Source organism: Schistocerca cancellata, chromosome 5 (genome assembly GCF_023864275.1).
Source record: "Schistocerca cancellata isolate TAMUIC-IGC-003103 chromosome 5, iqSchCanc2.1, whole genome shotgun sequence".
NCBI classification, from domain to species: Eukaryota; Metazoa; Arthropoda; class Insecta; order Orthoptera; family Acrididae; genus Schistocerca; species Schistocerca cancellata.
The window spans coordinates 552347714-552366635 of record NC_064630.1 but is presented as its reverse complement, the minus strand read 5'-3'; positions in this window follow the sequence as shown (position 1 = coordinate 552366635).

Sequence of the window (18922 nt, the reverse complement as noted above, 5' to 3'; positions counted from 1 at the left end):
AGAACACGTCCTACCAACCGATCCCTTCTTCTAGTCAAGTTGTGCCACAAACACATCTTCTCCCCAATTCTATTCAATACCTCCTCAATAGTTATGTGATCTATCCATCTAATCTTCAGTATTCTTCTGTAGCACCACATTTCGAAAGCTTCTATTCTCTTCTTGTCTAACCTATTTATCGTCCATGTTTCACTTCCATACATGGCTACACTCCACACAAATACTTTCAGAAACGACTTCCTGACACTAAAATCAATACTCGATGTTAACGAATTTCTCTTCTTCAGAAACGCTTTCCTTGCCATTGCCAGTCCACATTTTATATCCTCTCTACTTCGGCCATCATCAATTATTTTGCTCCCCAAATAGCAAAATTCCTTTACTACTTTAAATGTCTCATTTCCTAATCTAATTCCCGCAGCATCACCCGACTTAATTCGACTACATTCCATTATCCTCGTTTTGCTTTTGTTGGTGTTCATCTTATACCCTCTTTTCAAGACACTGTCCATTCAGTTCAACTGTTCTTCCAAGTCCTTTGCTGTCTCTGACAGAATTACAATGTCATCGACGAACCTCGAAGTTTTTATTTCTTCTTCATGGATTTTAATACCTACTCCGAACTTTTCTTTTGTTTCCTTTACTGCTTGCTCAATATACAGATAGAATAACCCTGTCTCACTCCCTTCCCAACCACTGCATCCCTTTCATGTCCCTCTACTCTTATAACTGCCATCTGGTTTCTGTACAAATTGTAAATAGCCTTTCACTACCTGTATTTTACCCCTGCCACATTCAGAATTTGAAAGAGAGTATTCCAGTCAACATTGTCAAAAGCTTTCTCTAAGTCTACAAATGCTAGAAACGTAGGTTTGCCTTTCCTTAATCTTTCTTCTAAGATAAGTCGTAGGGTCAGTATTGCCTCACGTGTTCCAACATTTCTACGGAATCCAAACTGATCTTCCCCGAGGTCGGCTTCTACCAGTTTTTCCATTCGTCTGTAAAGAATTCGCGTTAGTATTTTGCAGCTGTGACTTATTAAACTGATAGTTCGGTAATTTTCACATCTGTCAACACCTGCTTTCTTTGGGATTGGAATTATTATATTCTTCTTGAAGTCTGAGGGTATTTCACCTGTCTCATACATCTTGCTCACCAGATGGTAGAGCTTTGTCAGTACTGGTTCTCCCGAGGCTGTCAGTGGTTCTAATGAAATGTTGTCTACTCCCGGGGCCTTGTTTCGACTTAGGTCTTTCAGTGCTCTGTCAAACTCTTCACGCAGTATCATATCTCCCATTTCATCTTCATCTACCTCCTCTTCCATTTCCATAATATTGTCCACAAGTACATCGCCCTTGTATAGACCCTCTGTATACTCCTTCCACCTTTCTGCTTTCCCTTCTTTGCTTATAACTGGGTTTCCATTTGAGCTCTTGATATTCAAACAAGTGGCTCTCTTTTCTCCAAAGGTCTCTTTAATTTTCCTGTAGGCAGTATCTATCTTACCCCTAGTGAGATAAGCCTCTACATCCTTACATTTGTCCTCTAGCCATCCCTGCTTAGCCATTTTGCACTTTCTGTCGATCTCATTTTTGAGACGTTTGTATTCCTTTTGCCTGCTTCACTTGCTGCATATGTGTATTTTCTCCTTTCATCAATTAAATTCAGTATCTCTTCTGTTACCCAAGGATTTCTAGTAGCCCTCGTCTTTTTACCTACTTGATCCTCTGCTGCCTTCACTATTTCATTCCTCAAAGCTACCCAGTCCTCTTCTACTGTATTTCTTTCTCACATTCCTGTCAATTGTTCCCTTATGCTCACCCTGAAACTCTTTACAGCCTCTGGTTCTTTCAATTTATCCAGGTCCATCCCCATAGTGATAGTATGCTTAAATTTCAACTTGTATGCAGTCTTGTACTACAGGGGTAGTCAGATGGTGTAGTGGGGGGGGGGGGGGAGGGGGGAGTACTTGCCGCAAGCGAGACATTCTTTATCACCAGCTACGATTACAAGTGAAATGGTTTTTTAAGTAGCAGCTGCGGTGGTGCGATAGAGCCCCGTATAGACGATGCTTGGTTACAAGCCTGTTTGATCTCTCTGTATGAAAGCCGAGGAGATTCAGTGGAGCAGCAGGCGAGGTTGCTTTCTGTTGCGGTCCGAATGGTAAGGTTCTCCTTACGGAGGAAGCGGGCAGTTGGGCAAGTGATTAGAATCTAAAAACACAAGTGCCATTGTATGCCAACGGAAAAGTGGCTGTATATTCTCGTAACACTGGTAATCTACCGTTTGGTTGCATCGGTTATCATCAGCTGTCCTGCAACACGTGTGTAGTGCTATGTGTAGTGCCGTGCGCTGCGGATGTACAACACGAAGTATCTACTAAGAGAACGTTTTGTAAAAAATTATTTGCTTCTTTTGATTAGACTTTGTTTGGGACCTGCTGCTGGATTACGGTTATCTGGAACCTTTTGTAAACCGTCGTCGCCTGTTTTGTAAAGGCCTCGTCGCTACTGTTGTGGAAGTAGAGTTGCCACAGTTAATAAGGTAGGCCGAGATTGTGAGTTTGTGAAACGGTTTCTGGCGCAGTACACCGCTGAGACAATTTCTCTTTGCCACTATTGAACAGCCATGCCCCAGCGTCATGTAACAGAATAGCAGAACGAAGGTTCTACAACACTCCAACAAGTTAAGTAACGAAGTCACATAAATGGGTTAAAAGGTTATTTTTGTGTCTTGACGAGTAAAAAGTCTGCAACACATCTTGTAACATAACAGAAAAGGCCCCTATTGGCTAAGCGCAAATGATCGTAGTTAGACTTCACAGTGCATAGCAAATGCAATTTACAACTGTCCGTTCACATTTAAGAGTTCACTAAACGACGTTCCCTCTCTAAGTCAGCCCTGGACGATGGTCTATAATCAAGTAGATGGGAGTTGCTCTTCTGTCTTCCGAACAGGTTTCTGTCCGTTGTCGTCCGGTCATTCTCGGATTGTACTCGGTTGACAACTGGCCGAGGCGAAGTCGATATCTTCATCCCCAGCACCACTCGCGGCGCTGGTCGAAGTCGCGCCAGTGGCGGGTCTCTATGGCATTGCCACCAGATAGCGTCTCTGCGCCGGCGGTACTTTTGCCCTGGCTGTGTCTTGTTCAGACGATACCGCGGAACCTACAGTCTGATCTCTTGGATCACCTAAGATTGTCTTCGTGGCTGCCACCATCAGATTCACAGCCCAGCATGCCCATCAAAGTTAATATGCGTTCGTGAAATAGATATAGACCATTAATCATATTCATTTACTTTTTTTGTAACAGCTTTACAGTTACCAGTCACTGTTTATTTATATCCACAGCGTGTTTCGAAAGTTTAACCTCCATCATCAGGTTGATTTAAATGTGTTAGTACGACGTGTGTGTTGTTTTATGACATTAGGGTAATCTGTGGCACTGTCTGAGGGAGAAATGAAGACTCGTTTCAGAACATGTCTTTGGGGAAATTTTTGACTAAAAACTAAACGTATACCTAAACATGAAAATAAAACAACTAAAACAGAATACATCCAGTGACCACAGGCTCCTTTCTCTGTCGTAACGAATCACTTGTAAACGGTCACACTTTGTAGAGAATGATGGTGTCTAGAAACAACAAATTGCAAAGAATTTACAGCAAAACAGAAACGTTATCTCAGAGTACAAAGAATGTATAAAAGAACAACACCATTATTTGAAAATAATTTTTAAAGGAGTGTGGAGACCTTTGGTTGAGGTGATGGATACATACATTACAATAAATATTTCAAGTTGTACACACATCCTTTCCTGTCAGATTTATACAACTTAGATATTGTACTCTTTTATATAATCTGCTAATATGTTGCAAATCTTAAGTGCAATAATTATCTTGCCAACCTAACATCATACACAAATAAAAAATTTGGTTGGGATTCAGAGACACAGGATGAATGTAGTTTTCGAGAACATTGCTCTTGGAGTACAGCGGTTTTTTTATTACTTAAAAACGAACGTGAAAGAGCCACAACCGGAAGAAACTTCTTTTTTTTATGAGGTTATCGGTTTCGGTCTGTTGTAGACCATCTTGAGATCTCACACCTTGATGGTAGATGGTGGTTGTGAATAGAGCACGTTCCACGACTCCATGAACGCTCACTGCTAATGAGCAGATATCAGTGTTCTAGATGTCAGTGTGTTAGGTTGGTGCATAAGTTCGTAGCGTTTTTCCACAAATTTAATAAACACAACAGACGTATATAACACAGACTTCCCTTCGCTGTTACGAATGTCTGCCAACGCTTGGGTAAGTTTTTGATAGAGACTGTAGAAATCACATGTTTAAAGGCGAAGAACTCTTCGAGACATGTTAGGAGCACATTTTCATCCGGAAAGGAAGTTTCTTGAAGGCTGTTCGATAGAGAGCGGTAAAATTAAAAATATGAGGGCACAATATCAGGTGGATAAGTTGGGCTGGAATGAGTTTCCGAACCAACTACTATAAAGTGTTTTTTGTCAGTCTCCTGGAATGCCGGCGGGCGTTATCGTGGAATAGCATCACTTCACAAAGCCCTCCTGGTCGTTGTTGTTGGGCTGCATCTGCAAGACGTCACAGTTGTGGATAATACCATAACATTTGAAAAGTGAGTCTTTACAAGATAGTGATGGGCCAATTTGGGATCGCGTCGAACAGAGTTAACCGAGCAGGGACGAAAATTAAACTTAGAGCAGTCAATGCCGTTCACTCCTTAACAAGTGTCAGTAGTGATGGTTACATCTCGGCGAATGGATTCGCACTATACCACACCTTCGTTGTTACGCCATATGCATAACATTAATATCTGTGGGTGCGCGCAAGTCTTTGTGTGGCGAGGTGCTGCTTTGTTCGGGCTCAACCGTTCCTTTCTTTTCTTTATATTATCATAAAGACACCATTTCTCGTCACCAGTAACGGTACACGATAGGAATGATTGGTGTTGTTGACGAGCCAATTGACTACGAGCAACCAGAGATGCACATATGGCCATTCCTGGTTTTTCCCATTTTGGCTTAGAGCCATTGCTTGAAAATGTAAGGCAATGGCGCAACGATCACAGTTCATCACAATTGCCAGTTCTCGAGTACACTGACGTGGATTATCTACATCTACATCTACATTTATACTCCGCAAGCCACCCAACGGTGTGTGGCGGAGGGCACTTTACGTGCCACTGTCATTACCTCCCTTTCCTGTTCCACTCGCATGTGATTCGCGGGAAGAACGACTGTCGGAAAGCCTCCATGCGAGCTCGAATCTCTCGAATTTTACATTCGTGATCTCCTCGGGAGGTGTAAGTGGGAAGCAATATATTTGATACCTCATACAGAAACGCACCCTCTCTAAACCCGGACAGCAAGCTACACCGCGATGCAGAGCGCCTCTCTTGCAGAGTCTGCCACTTCAGTTTGCTAAACATCTCCGTAACGCTATCACGCTTACCAAATAACCCTTTGACGAAACGCTCCGCTCTTCTTTGGATCTTCTCTATCTCCTCTGTCAACCCGACCTGGTACGGATCCCACACTGATGAGCAATACTCAAGTATAGGTAGAACGAGTGTTCAAATCGTTCCGCACGCATACTCCCAGATATTTTACAGAAGTAACTGCTACCAGTGTTTGTTCCGCTATCATATTATCATACAATAAAGGATCGTTCTTTATATGTATTCGCAATACATTACATTTGTCTATGTTAAGAGTCAGTTGCCACTCCCTGCACCAAGTGCCTTTACGCTGCAGATCTTCCTGCATTTCACTGCAATTTTCTAATGCTGCAACTTCTCTGTGTACTACAGCATCATCCGCGAAAAGCCGCATGGAACTTCCGACACTATCTACTAGGTCATTTATATATATTGTGAAAAGCAATGGTCCCATAACACTCCCCTGTGGCACGCCAGAGGTTACTTTAACGTCTGTAGACGTCTCTCCATCGAGAACAACATGCTGTGTTCTGTTTGCTAAAAACTCTTCAATCCAGCCACACAACTGGTCTGATGTTCCGTAGGCTCTTACTTTGTTTATCAGGCGACAGTGCGAAACTGTATCGAACGCCTTCCGGAAGTCAAGGAAAATGGCATCTACCTGGGAGCCTGTATCTAATATTTTGTGGGTCTCATGAACAAATAAAGCGAGTTGGGTCTCACACGATCGCTGTTTCCGGAATCCATGTTGATTCCTACAGAGTAGATTCTGGGTTTCCAAAAATGACATGATACGCGAGAAAAAAATATGTTCTAAAGTTCTACAAGAGATCTATGTCAGAGACATAGGTCTATAGTTTTGCGCATCTGCTCGACGACCCTTCTTGAAGACTCGGACTACCTGTGCTCTTTTCCAATCATTTGGAACCTTACGTTCCTCTAGAGACTTGCGATACACGGCTGTTAGAAGGTGGGCAAGTTCTTTCGCGTACTCTGTGTAGAATCGAGTTGGTATCCCGTCAGGTCCAGTGGACTTTCCTCTGTTGAGTGATTTCAGTTGCTTTTCTATTCCTTGCACACTTATTTCGATGTCGGCCACTTTTTCGTTTGTGCGAGGATTTAGAGAAGGAACGGCAGTGCGGTCTTCCTCTGTGGAACAGCTTTGGAAAAAGGTGTTTAGTATTTCAGCTTTACGCGTGTCATCCTCTGTTTCAATGCCCTCATCATCCCAGAGTGTCTGGATATGCTGTTTCGATCCACTTACTGATTTAACGTAAGACCAGAACTTCCTAGGATTTTCTGTCAAGTCGGTACATAGAATTTTACTTTCGAATTCACTGAACGCTTCACGCATAGCCCTCCTTACGCTAACTTTGACATCGTTTAGCTTCGCTTCTGTTTGTCTGAGAGGTTTTGGCTGCGTTTAAACTTGCAGTGAAGCTCTCTTTGCTTTCGCAGTAGTTTCCTAACTTTGTTGTTGAACCACGGTGGCTTTTCACCGTCCCTCACAGTTTTACTCGGCACGTACCTGTCTAAAACGCATTTTACGATTGCCTTGAACTTTTTCCACAAACACTCAACAATGTCAGTGTCGGAACAGAAATTTTCGTTTTGATCTGTTAGGTAGTCTGAAATCTGCCTTCTATTACTCTTGCTAAGCAGATAAACCTTCCTCCCTTTTTTATATTCATATTGTGGATTAATGTTATTCAACAGTCTTCATCAAATCCCGAAAGTCTTCCTGGACGTGGAGAGTCACTAATGTTAAAGCTAGCCTCCTTAAAACGAAAAATCAATTTTCGTGCCATGCTGCGTTCAATGGCATTATCCCCATACAGGGTGCAAATGCTTCTGGCTGTCTTTGCTGCTGCCACCTCTCTGCTGAACGCAAACAGAGGAATATGTTGGAAATGTTCCGGTTTTCCACTTGGCACTCCATTTTGTAGCGTCCACTCACTGTCCCCAAATGACGAAATGATAAGATGTAAACTCAAATACCAATGGTGAACTAGAAATAAAAAATTACAATCGATGAATAAACCCCTATCAGCCGGAATAACAACGCGCAGAACATAATGCTATAAATTTATGCACCAGTTTAATAGAACAGTTATCTCGCCATTGTGTTTAAAGGTCACAGAAGCAGAAGCTCTCAGTAATATTTTGGAAGGAATTCGTTACCAAGATAAATTTATGCACCAGTTTAATAGAACAGCTATCTCGCCGTTGTGTTTAAAGGTCACAGAAGCAGAAGCTCTCAGTAATATTTTGGAAGGAATTCGTTATCAAGATAAATTTATGCACCAGTTTAATAGAACAGCTATCTCGCCGTTGTGTTTAAAGGTCACAGAAGCAGAAGCTCTCAGTAATATTTTGGAAGGAATTTGTTATCAAGATTGTTCGTCTTTGTTGTTTAGTGATAAATCCGGCTCCTTCGTTAACCACATGGAGATTGTCACAAGAATAGATAGCATTCGCTTCAATAACGGGAAACGTTATGCTAGTGAATATGTCACAAGTGTATCTTTAATACTCATTTCGTTCATAAACAATAATGAAGTGCAATTTGACATATTAGAAATTGTTATCGCTGTAATAAACCCGGATATTTTCTTTGTGTTTCCCCACTCTGACGCGAGAGACTTCAAGACAGGACGAGTACGGCGATGCGGGTCTGCATGTGGCGAGATAACCACTGAAAATATGGGGAAAAATGAGATGTTTCAGAGCTGTCTTGAGCTATGTTGGCAAATAGATCTTTTTTTAATTTCAGCCTGGCAAGTTATAAAGATAATATTATGATAATAGCATCCAATGTGTTAATAACGTTCAAGGTAATTCAGTTCAATTTAATGCCGCTCAACTGAAAGAAAGGAGGTCGAAGAAGTTTTAGAAGCTCTCAACAGTTTGCAGATGTATTTATAGTGAGGTTGGGGCTTATTGATACGGTAAGTTGACTGATGATATAACTGTTCACCTAGTGTCGTATCGTTTATCGCTTCCAAAAGTTAATTAAGCCTGATTGTCGACAATATATTGGCTGCTAAGGCCATTACGCCACCGACCTCACCCTATGCTTGACCCATGTCTCTGTTGCCAAAGGGAAAAGGCGCTGATTGTAGGCTAGTGGTAGATTATCCTACTGCCAATCAAAAGGTTATCTTGCAGTCAGTTTCTTTAGTAGACTTAGAGAATTGTTTCGCTTAGTTTGCTTGAGTGCGTTATTTTACTGTGTTAGACCTTAACTAGCTTACCACCAGGTGCCATTAGCGGAAGATTTGAAGCCACCAAAGCATTCAGTGCCAATTGTAATTTATTTGAATCCAATCGTGTTTTATCCACGGGTGTAGTGGTTCTTTCACGTTTATTGGACTCGATTTTGGGCAAGCTTGTGTATATTTATAATTACCTTAATGATAGAGTGATATCTAGTAAAACCTTTAAGGAATATTTATGCCACTTAATCCAAGTTTTGGTTCGTTGACGAGAAGTAAGCATAAGCGATGTAAGACTGATCTGGCACATCTTGAAATCTCATGTTTGGGGCATTTATTTTCTACCACTGGGGCGAGAACTGATCAAGGGCAAACAAAAGATACTCAGAATTTTCATCCTCCTAAAAATCAGGAAGATTACGCTCGATTTATTGCTAAGATAATTTTGTTAGATAATTCATAACTAATTTCACCCAGGTAGCTTCACCCTTGAATCAACTGCACCATAGGGGTAAAGTTTTTCGGCGAACTAATAGTCACCAAGCCGCTTTTGATGCAGTTAAGCTGACACTTAGTGGTACTGCTGTTTTGGCTATTGCTGATTTTAAACGTCTAGCTCCAGATTGAAGGAGTACTCCTCCAGGAGCATGACGGACGGTAAGAGAGACCGGTTGCGTAAACTTTTAGAGCTAGCTCTGTGGCTGAATTAGAATGTTCTGCTCAAGAGTTAGAGACGCTAGCGGTGCTATTCGCCTAGTAGAAAATTTATTTTAACTTGAACAAGCCGACAACCAGCTCTTAAGTCGTGTGCTTGGAAGACTTCATAAGACTGACTGGATTGCACTTCGTGCTCTCCGAATTTCTGCCTTTCACATTTCAGTAAAGCGTATTAAGGTATTAGATAATCAGATTGTGAACGCTTTGAGTCATATAACTGAAGTAGATCGTAGTGACCCAGATGCATTCCAGGGTACCGAATGTGAGGCGTGGGTTTAGATGTTGTTAATAAAAATGCTTTCAGTGCTCAGTAATTTAATGGAGAAGAATGGAGAAGAGTCAGGATCCAGTTTTAGACAGACCCTTGCTTCTCACTGGTCAACAACTTCACTGTTAACAGCGTAATAAATTTCTCCTTTGTTGTATCACCAATTATAACGAAAAATTAATAAATTGTTTCCACAAGGAAAATATCGCTTTTTTCCATATTTTCGTGAATAATTACTTGAAGGGCATTACGCTATATATAAAACCTAACGAAAATCAGAGAGCTTCTCACTTGGCTAACATTAAATGAGGATGTAGGGAGGTTGGTTAGTGAGTGTGAGGCCTGTAAGATCACTAAGCGTAATCCTAATTCTCATCATGGTCTTCTTTATTCGTCCCTTGAAAAGAGGCCCATGGGAAAGGTTTTTGTGGGTTATTTGGGTCCCCTTCCTAGTACCAAAAACGGTAACAGTGGGAAGGGCAACCTATCTGGCATGTTCCTTTCGTTTAGTATGAGAACAACACTCTACTTAGAGGATAGTGAAGTGACAGCATATGATAATATTGTTTATAAAAGCAAACGGGGTGGCAGTGACTGCACATACTGACTTCTAACTTAAAATCTTAAGTACTTTGAAGATGGTGGTGGTCTTCTTTCCTTTCACCCGTGAGAGTGTGTGGGACCAGACTAGTACGGTGGAGCTGGGACAGCCAAGCAGTGATTGATGGTAGGAAAAAGGTTGCTTGTTGCTTTTGGCATCTGCACTTGCAGGCAACCTCAGGTATTGTCTCCATGAAAGTCGCCTCGCTAGGTGAGCTCCAGAAGGTCGGAGCTATTGTGAGTCTATGAGCCATAGAGGCTCAGTGGTTGAGAAGAGGCCAGGTATGAAACTTGATCAGCTCGAGGTCGACATCATTTTTCCGTGTTCTGAAGAGTGAATTCAGCTGAAGAAACACGGCTTGCAGCAAAATAAGAGGCGAGCCTTGGGCAGAGTTTCTTACTTTCAGAGGACATCTGATGAGAGGCTAGTTGCTGGGTGCGAAACCACGAGATGTTAAAAATATTTGTGACGTCACGATGACAGTGTGGAAGCAGTAGTATTTTCAGAAAGAATGGCGAACGGGACAGTCATCGTCGATTTAACATGACACACTTTCTTGGCGGTATTTTTTTGCAAGGAGAACTAACGAGTTTGGCCATACAGTATTAGTGTTCTTGTTCAGCGACTGCTGGTCGTGTCCTGTTTGATGGGAAGAAAAGAACGGGCTGTACGATTCAGCTAGTATATTTGGAGTTGCTTGTGGAACGGAGAAGAGAACGCATTGAAAAATTGGTATAGAGAGGAGGAGGCTCAAATCTGGTGTACATGTTAACAGACGATCGGGGTCCGGAGCTCATGCTGGCGAAAGCACGACACCTGCTCTGTACTGCAGAGACACTGAAATGATGACATCTTTCTGCAAGTCTCATGCTGAATATTTACGTTGAGCATTATTAAAAGCACTGGCATCGTTGTACAACTCTTGGTCCACATTTTCTCTGATTATTGCGGTTATTAGTTCTGGAGATGCATGTGTTCCTCAGTCTGTAAGGTCAACAGTTATTGTACTCGTTGGAATAAAAGTTTGTTAATAATTTTAGACTGTCGGTTGCGTCTAAAGGGCACTTTATCACTAACCTTCAAGTAATGCTGAAAAACAGCTGGATTATTCTATATAACTCACCTAGCACACATTCTGTAATATCAGTTGAAAGTCTGGCATAGTCAGATGCATTTAATGTGTGTTTTTAATTGATAAATTAACGTGTGCATTTAAAACTAGTTTCTGTGAACACCTTCCATTAATGCTAAATTTAATACTATGCATTTACCCACTTTAGGATTCGCAGCTGGGGCCAAAAATTCTTTGCGTTAATCTTGCCTTGTGCGCAATAATTTCAACTTGGGTCTTCAAGGCAAGTTCAGCTCCTGTTTAATTCCTGTGTCAGGGTAAATATTTTACATATGCATGAGATTTTGTAACTGATACATTCATGTTAATTCGTTCTCTCGTTCTCTGCAGCTAATACCTAATAAAGAGATGAACAGCCAGAATACCTGTTCATCATTTGACTAAAGCTTTTTCTATTTCTTGGCTCCCTAAGGATCTTAGTGATAACAATCCCCCAACCCACGACCCCAACCCCTTCAGTTTTTGCGTCTAGTGTGTTTAGAAAGTTCTACTTTGGGAATGCCATATCTGATATTATCACCATTCACTATCACCGGCACCTTCCTACGCAGAATGGGATAACCATAATCTAAAATCTGCACTGATTATTTTGCAAGCTCACTCTGAAACCCTATAACTTGTTGAGCCGTGCATGGCTCATGTTCCCGCCAGAATGTATTTTACACCCTGTTTTTAACGTACTTCCACCTCACTACGTTAATTTTAATTACTGCTGTCACTGAGTTGCTGCTTTGCCTGACTGTGAGCAACGATAGCAGCGCGTATCGATATGTCCACTCTCGTAGTATCTTCGCTCGACTGCTATTACTTCCCGGTCGCTGTCTGTCGTATAGGAGTTCGGGTTGCGAGTTTGCGTTGCGAGTCCGGGTCTGCCAGTCAGTTGGAACGTGTCTGGAGTGTATTCCGGACCTGCCAGTTGGGGGTTTCAATGCGGCACTAGTGCAGACAGGTTGGAGCAGCAGTGAGGTCTGCGTCGACATGGCTCGCCCGACCATTGCCGCCACGCATCATTTGAGTCGGGCCGCGGTCTTGGTGGATCGTCGGTCGGTCGTCCTACCGGACGACGCGTTTTGGCTCCCCGATCGTTTATGAGTCGGCTATGAGTCGGCTGTGTGTGTGTGTGTGTGTGTGTGTGTGTGTGTGTGTGTGTGTGTGCGCGCGCGCGCGTCGACTCCCGATTTGCCTTCGTGCGTGATTAGTTACTGTTGTGTATTGTTCAGGTCTTCGTGCAAGAGTTTGTCAGCTTGTGTGTGTAGTTGGCGTTAGTTCCACTGACGATTATTTTAAATGTTGTCGGCGTAGTGGCTCTGAGAGGTCAGTCGTCTCTTCGGGGGACGTATAACTGGTTCTCTGAGCACTTCTGGGCCCCCTTCAATCACCATCTTGTGGAACTTGGGTCAGTCCTTTCCTGGTTCAGGGATGTTGTTTAGCCAGTGGGCGTGTTCCCTCTGCATGTTTGGGTCCGAGCCAGTATTTCCGCCGTCGTGTGTCTGGAAGTGAGTGGGAGACGCACCAGCAGTGCAGTCGCGACGTAGTGGCAGTCGCGGACAGACCAGCAGACAGTCGGTCGGTTGCTGCGCTCCAGGGAAGATGACTCCGCGCGGTGCAGTCGCTGGGTCCGTTGCCGGTCCCTGCACAGTGTCGGAGCGTGTGTGGAGCTGTCCGATCGCTACGAGCTTCGTGGTTCACCGATCCAGGACGTCAAAGTTGAGTAGTGGTTTTAACTACCCAAGCGACGTCCATTCATGTTGTGTGCTTCGTAACTTTTATGTGTTTGTGTTCTCATGTACCCATTGGTTGCAAGCAAGTCGTCCTGTCGGTCGGTCCATGGCTGTTCCCTGGTTGGGTTCCAACCGGTCAAGTATAGTAGGCTCACCACCTGTCTCTCCTAAGTGAACGGGGGCAGACTGACCTCCCTGGAGGCTTCTAAGTGCCACCGGTGTTTAATTATCTGTTGTCAGCTACTTTTAATTTAAGGATTATGGTTATTTGTTTTAATTTTCTTAAAAAATTTTGTAAAATTAAACTTTGTTTATCTTTCAAGCTTAAACATTGCGGCCTTCTGCCTTTAAAAGATTATGGCAATATATTTTAAGATATGAAATTTAATTGTGGCCCTGAGCCTCAGCCATTTCTATTGCACTTTACATATGTTTGCTTTTTTAAATTATTTTATTGCTATCTTAGTTGGATTTTATCTTGTTGATTTGCTAAGATCTCTTGTTTGGAGGCCTTCAGCCGTGAAAGAGTTGCATTCGGTAAAAGTCCGGCCATGTGCCGCTTTGGTGGTTATAAAGGTTATTAAATTACAATAAATGACAGTTAGAAGGAGAAACTGACCTCAACGTTTGGCCCTTTCCACAATCCTACTACCTGTTCCTCCCAGCGGGTATAGCGGGCGTATCTCTTGCCAAATTTGATCTTTAATTCTGCTTTTCATGAAACTTATAAAAGAACTCTGGCCATTCTAATGTTTGTTTAACCCTCATCTGTATGAAACCTACAGTCTATTAATGGTGTCTTTCCAAAGTAGATCGATCCCGTTTGATCTTTAATTCTGCTTTTCATGAAACTTATAAAAGAACTCTGGCCATTCTAATGTTTGTTTAACCCTCATCTGTATGAAACCTACAGTCTATTAATGGTGTCTTTCCAAAGTAGATCGATCCCGAAGTCATCATAAGGAATTGGAGGTAAGCTGAAAATATTTATCTTGCAGATCAGAGAAAGACTGTACAATAGCTTTAGGCTTCCTGCCATGTAAACGTTTGAGACATATTAAAAATTTTGGAGCTCAAAGCCAGAAGGATAAGAATTTCCATAAAGTATTGCACGTTTCGCTGAACCTAACAACGTTAAGATCTTGACCCCAGTTAGCCTGTTGCTTAAGATTTCATGATAGCCAGGTTAAACTTGGTCGTTATAAAGCATCATTTTAAGGCAGTGGTAACTCCTCTACCGATTTTTGTTTTCAGAATGGCGAGAGATACAGCCATGTATCAGCTAGTGTCGATAGTCTTTCCTCTGTGGTGTCTTTGACTCAGTAAACGAGTAAAGAGTGCTGTCGCGTCTCCCTAAGGTGCGTAACCATCCTGCTTTTTGAGCGCTCTGTCGCTGTTGGCGCAGTTCGCCCTGTTGCGGTCCTCGTTCAGAGCCTTCGAGTCTTCATGCTGCAGCTGACCAGTGTACACAGGTGCACGCTGAGTCACTACGGCGCGCCAGGCTGTTCACGGTAGCGCTTTGCAGGAGACACGCTCGGTTTATTGCATTTGAGGAGACGTCACCTATGGCTAAGGAACTACTTGTGGGCGACTTCGTCCTCCGCACAGCCAGTGGAGCATCAGAGACAGTTTGATTATAAGCTTCTTAAATCACGCTTTTCAACTGTTTGGTGTTCCACAGCGAGTGCCTTGAGAATGTACAGAACCTTAGCTACTTCTTCTTAAATTGACCAGCTTCATTGGTTTCTTTAGTGTGGTGGCAGTACGGTGTAACTCTTTGATGTTATTAATACAATTCGTGAAGTTGCAAATAACTGTGGTGACAAAACTCATAGGATGCATCCAAATATCGTGTCGTACCTCCTTTCAGCTGGCGCAGTGCAGCAGCTCGACCTGGCATGGACTCATAAAGTCGCTGGATGTCTCCTGCAGAAATACTGAGCAATGCTGCCACTATAGCCGTCCATAATTGCGGAAGTGTTACGCTGACGGATTTTGTTTATGAATTGACCTCTCGATTATGCCTCGTAAATTTGCGATAGAATTCATGTTGGGCGATCTGGGTGTCCAAATCACTCGCTCGAAATGTCCAGAATGTTCTTCAAATCAATCGCAAACAATTGTGGCCTGGTGACATGGCATAATGTTATCTATAGACATTCCATCGTGGTTTGGGGACATGAACTCCACGAATGGTTTCATATGGCCTCCAGGTAACCAAATATAACCATTTAGTCAATAATCGACTCAGTTGACTCAGAGGATCCAGTCCATTCCATGTAAACACAGCCCACGTAATTATAGAGCCATCATCAGCTTGTAGACAATTTGCATCCATGGCTTCATGGAGCGTCCGCCACCCTCGAGCCGTACCAACAGTTCTAACGAACTGAAATCGGTACTCATCTGACCAGACCATGGTTTTCCAGTCGTCTAGGGTCCAATCGATACGATCGGGAGCTCAGGAGAGCCATTCTGCAGGCGATGTCGTGCTGTTCGTATCGCCTGTTGCCATTACCCATTAACGTCAAATTTCGCCACACTGTCCCAACGGGTACGTTCGTCGTACGTCCTACATTGATTTCTCTGTTACGTCAAGCAGTGTTGCTCGTCTGTTAACACTGACACCTCTACGCAAACGCCGCTATTCTCGGTCGTTAAATGAACGCTGTCGGCCACTGCGTTGTCCGTGGTGAGAGGTAATGACTAGAATGTGGTATACTCGGGCCACTCTTGTCACTGTGGACTGTGAATTATTGAATTCCCTAACGATTTCCGTTATGGAATGGTCCATGTGTCTAGCTCCAACTATCATTCCGCGTTCAGTGTCTGTTAAATCCCATCGTGCGGCCATGATCACGTTGGAAGCCATTTTGCATGAATTGTTGTTGTTGTTGTGGTCTTCAGTCCTGAGACTGGTTTGATGCAGCTCTCCACGCTACTCTATCCTGTGCAAGCTTCTTCATCTCCCAGTACGTACTGCAGCCTACATCCCTCTGAATCTGCTTAGTGTATTCATCTCTTGGTCTCCCTATACGATTTTTACCCTCCACGCTGCCCTCCAATACTAAATTGGTGATCCCTTGATGCCTCAGAACATGTCCTACCAACCGGTCCCTTCTTCTAGTCAAGTTGTGCCACAAACTCCTCTTCTCCCCAATCCTATTTCTTGGTCTGGTACTTCGTCTAGGCTCCTCATTCTCATCCTTTCAAAGCCACCACTCTGCACAGTATTGATTGCCATCCGTCCATACGAGTGAACCAGATGTACATATGAGAAAGCGATATTCCGACGACTTTTTCGCTTAAGACTTTCCATCAGACAGTTCTTGACAATTGTCATGTGATTGTGTGGTGTCTAGAGGACTGCCTGTATGTATGAACACGTGGAAAGGCTGCAGTAGGATTTACATTAGTTTAATATTGCCAAATTTATTCCGATACAAGTCATAAGTAACTGGTAGCAATTCGTGGAAATGTGTTCGAAATGGAATGTTTGTTTTACCTATTGAGTCCTATTGCTAACGGAGCAAACGGATGTGTAAAATGTAGCCATGCAGTGATTGGCTCTCAGTAATTATCCTAGAGGAGAAGTAAGAATTTGTATCTCTGCTAAGAAAAGTGTGATTTCTTATTCTTTAGTAGTTAAGGACCACACACGCTGGCAGCTATCTTGGTTTCTCTACGAAGTGTTATCAGAAAATTGATAGTTTTGATTTTTCCACAGATGACATCGGTTGTTCCTTTTGTGCAGCAATTTGCTTCTAACACTAGTTGGCTTCGCTTATGCTCGTTTATTAGTTCTTGAGTTGTATGAGCAGGAATGGTTACTCACTATGCTTGCCTGATGAACGTCAAATGGGTCGACACGCTGAAAAAATTGAAATACCCCTGTAATATTGTCACCCATATTAAAAGATTTTTCTTCTGTTAGGCAGATGCAACCATAACCATAAACGTAAATGCATCCTGGCGGCACCCTCCAGACGAGCGATCTATCAGGTCAAGGGCCCAGCATCGACCGAGAAGGACCCGTGTGTGGAGAAATTCATATGAACTGTCGTGGTTTGGCTCACACACAATATGATCTAACCTAATTTTTTTTTTTTTAATTTTTGAGAGTCTAACGGGGCTAGGCAGGACACGCTGATCCATTTATTTCCCAACATTTGGCGAATTTTGATGGGCACGAGGCCATTTCGCCTTCTGGAACGCTCGGCTGTGGGCCCTCTAAGCACAGCCGGCCGAAGTGGCCGTGCGGTTAAAGGCGCTGCAGTCTGGAACCGCAAGACCGCTACGGTCGCAGGTTCGAATCCTGCCTCGGGCATGGATGTTTGTGATGTCCTTAGGTTAGTTAGTGTTTAACTAGTTCTAAGTTCTAGGGGACTAATGACCTCAGCAGTTGAGTCCCATAGTACTCAGAGCCATTTGAACCCTCTAAGCACTGCTCCAAGAATGAATCAAACCTCGTTACTGATGTTTTCACCCTTGATATGCGAAATTTTCTACCAGAGCTTCTTCGTAGTGGAATAGCAGAATGAGAAACGACGTAGACTTAGTGCAATGCATAGAATATCATTTATGATGGCATTACATCTGACGCAAAGTGTTTTTAAGTTATTTTTGTTTACTTTTGTGAATACCTCACGGTGCTGAGATTTCAATCCTGTTGGGTATTTTCGTATTGTTAAAGGAACACATCCCCTGACAACGTTCAGCACCAAGTCGTCTTCAGTCGAGAAAACATAACGTTTCGAGATACAAGAGTATCTAGGTTACTATTGGTCACAATTAATGCAGGGCTTTCCACCTTTCGCCTTAATGACGGCTTGAACTCTGCTGGGGACACTCGCAATGAGATGACTCAATGTCTACGGGGGAATGACTGCTCATTCTTCCTCAAGAGAGAAAACATGAGAACATAGTGATGCGTACAGGCATCTAGAACGAAGCTGACGTTCTACCTCATCCCCAAGGTGCCTTTAGGCAGGTCGGTCCATGTCACTAGTACTATTGTCAACAAACCATTGCCTCACAGAAGCAGCTTTTACAGGCTGCATCACTAAGCTGATAGATACATCGTCTCCTAATAGTTCCTTTGCAATACACAATGCTGCAAAATGTTCATATCCTCTCGCATTTAGCGTTCTCTTATCCTCTTGAGTTCTACCATTACAAAAATATGTTTACTTCCTCTAATATTTCTGAAACATGTTGCAGCAGGTAATGACAACTTGCGGAAGCCGAGAATAGTATGTCTTTGGCACAACATGGGTACCGTATGCAGTTACGTCTCCAGCACCGTGTGTTGCGTACGCCACGTGATAAGCGAAGGGGTTAAGCGCAATACGAGGACCACATTACAATCAAGAAAAACATCCACACCGCAACACCACCACCTTATCCTTACCTAACTGTTGGCACTGCGCATGACGGCACGTAAAGTTCTTCAGGAATTAGCTTGAATCGAAACATTCCATCAACTCGCCAAAGCGTATAGTATGATGCCACTCTAAGTAACTCTTTTTCCAGTCAGCCACTGTCTGGTCGTTTCGCTATTCACACAACTGCCAGCATTGCTTAGAATTGGCCACATGAACGAATGGCTTATGAAGAGCTTCTCGACCGCTGTACCCCATTATTTCTACTCCATAATCACAGTCACTGTGCTAGCTGAACTGCTGGTAGCCCTTTGGAAATCGAGAGTGAGTTCTTCCGGTGATTCCATCAAATTTTTTCAGCCACCCTCTGCAGTCCTCGATGGTGTCTGCCCAGGCCTTTGCTGCGGTTGCTTCT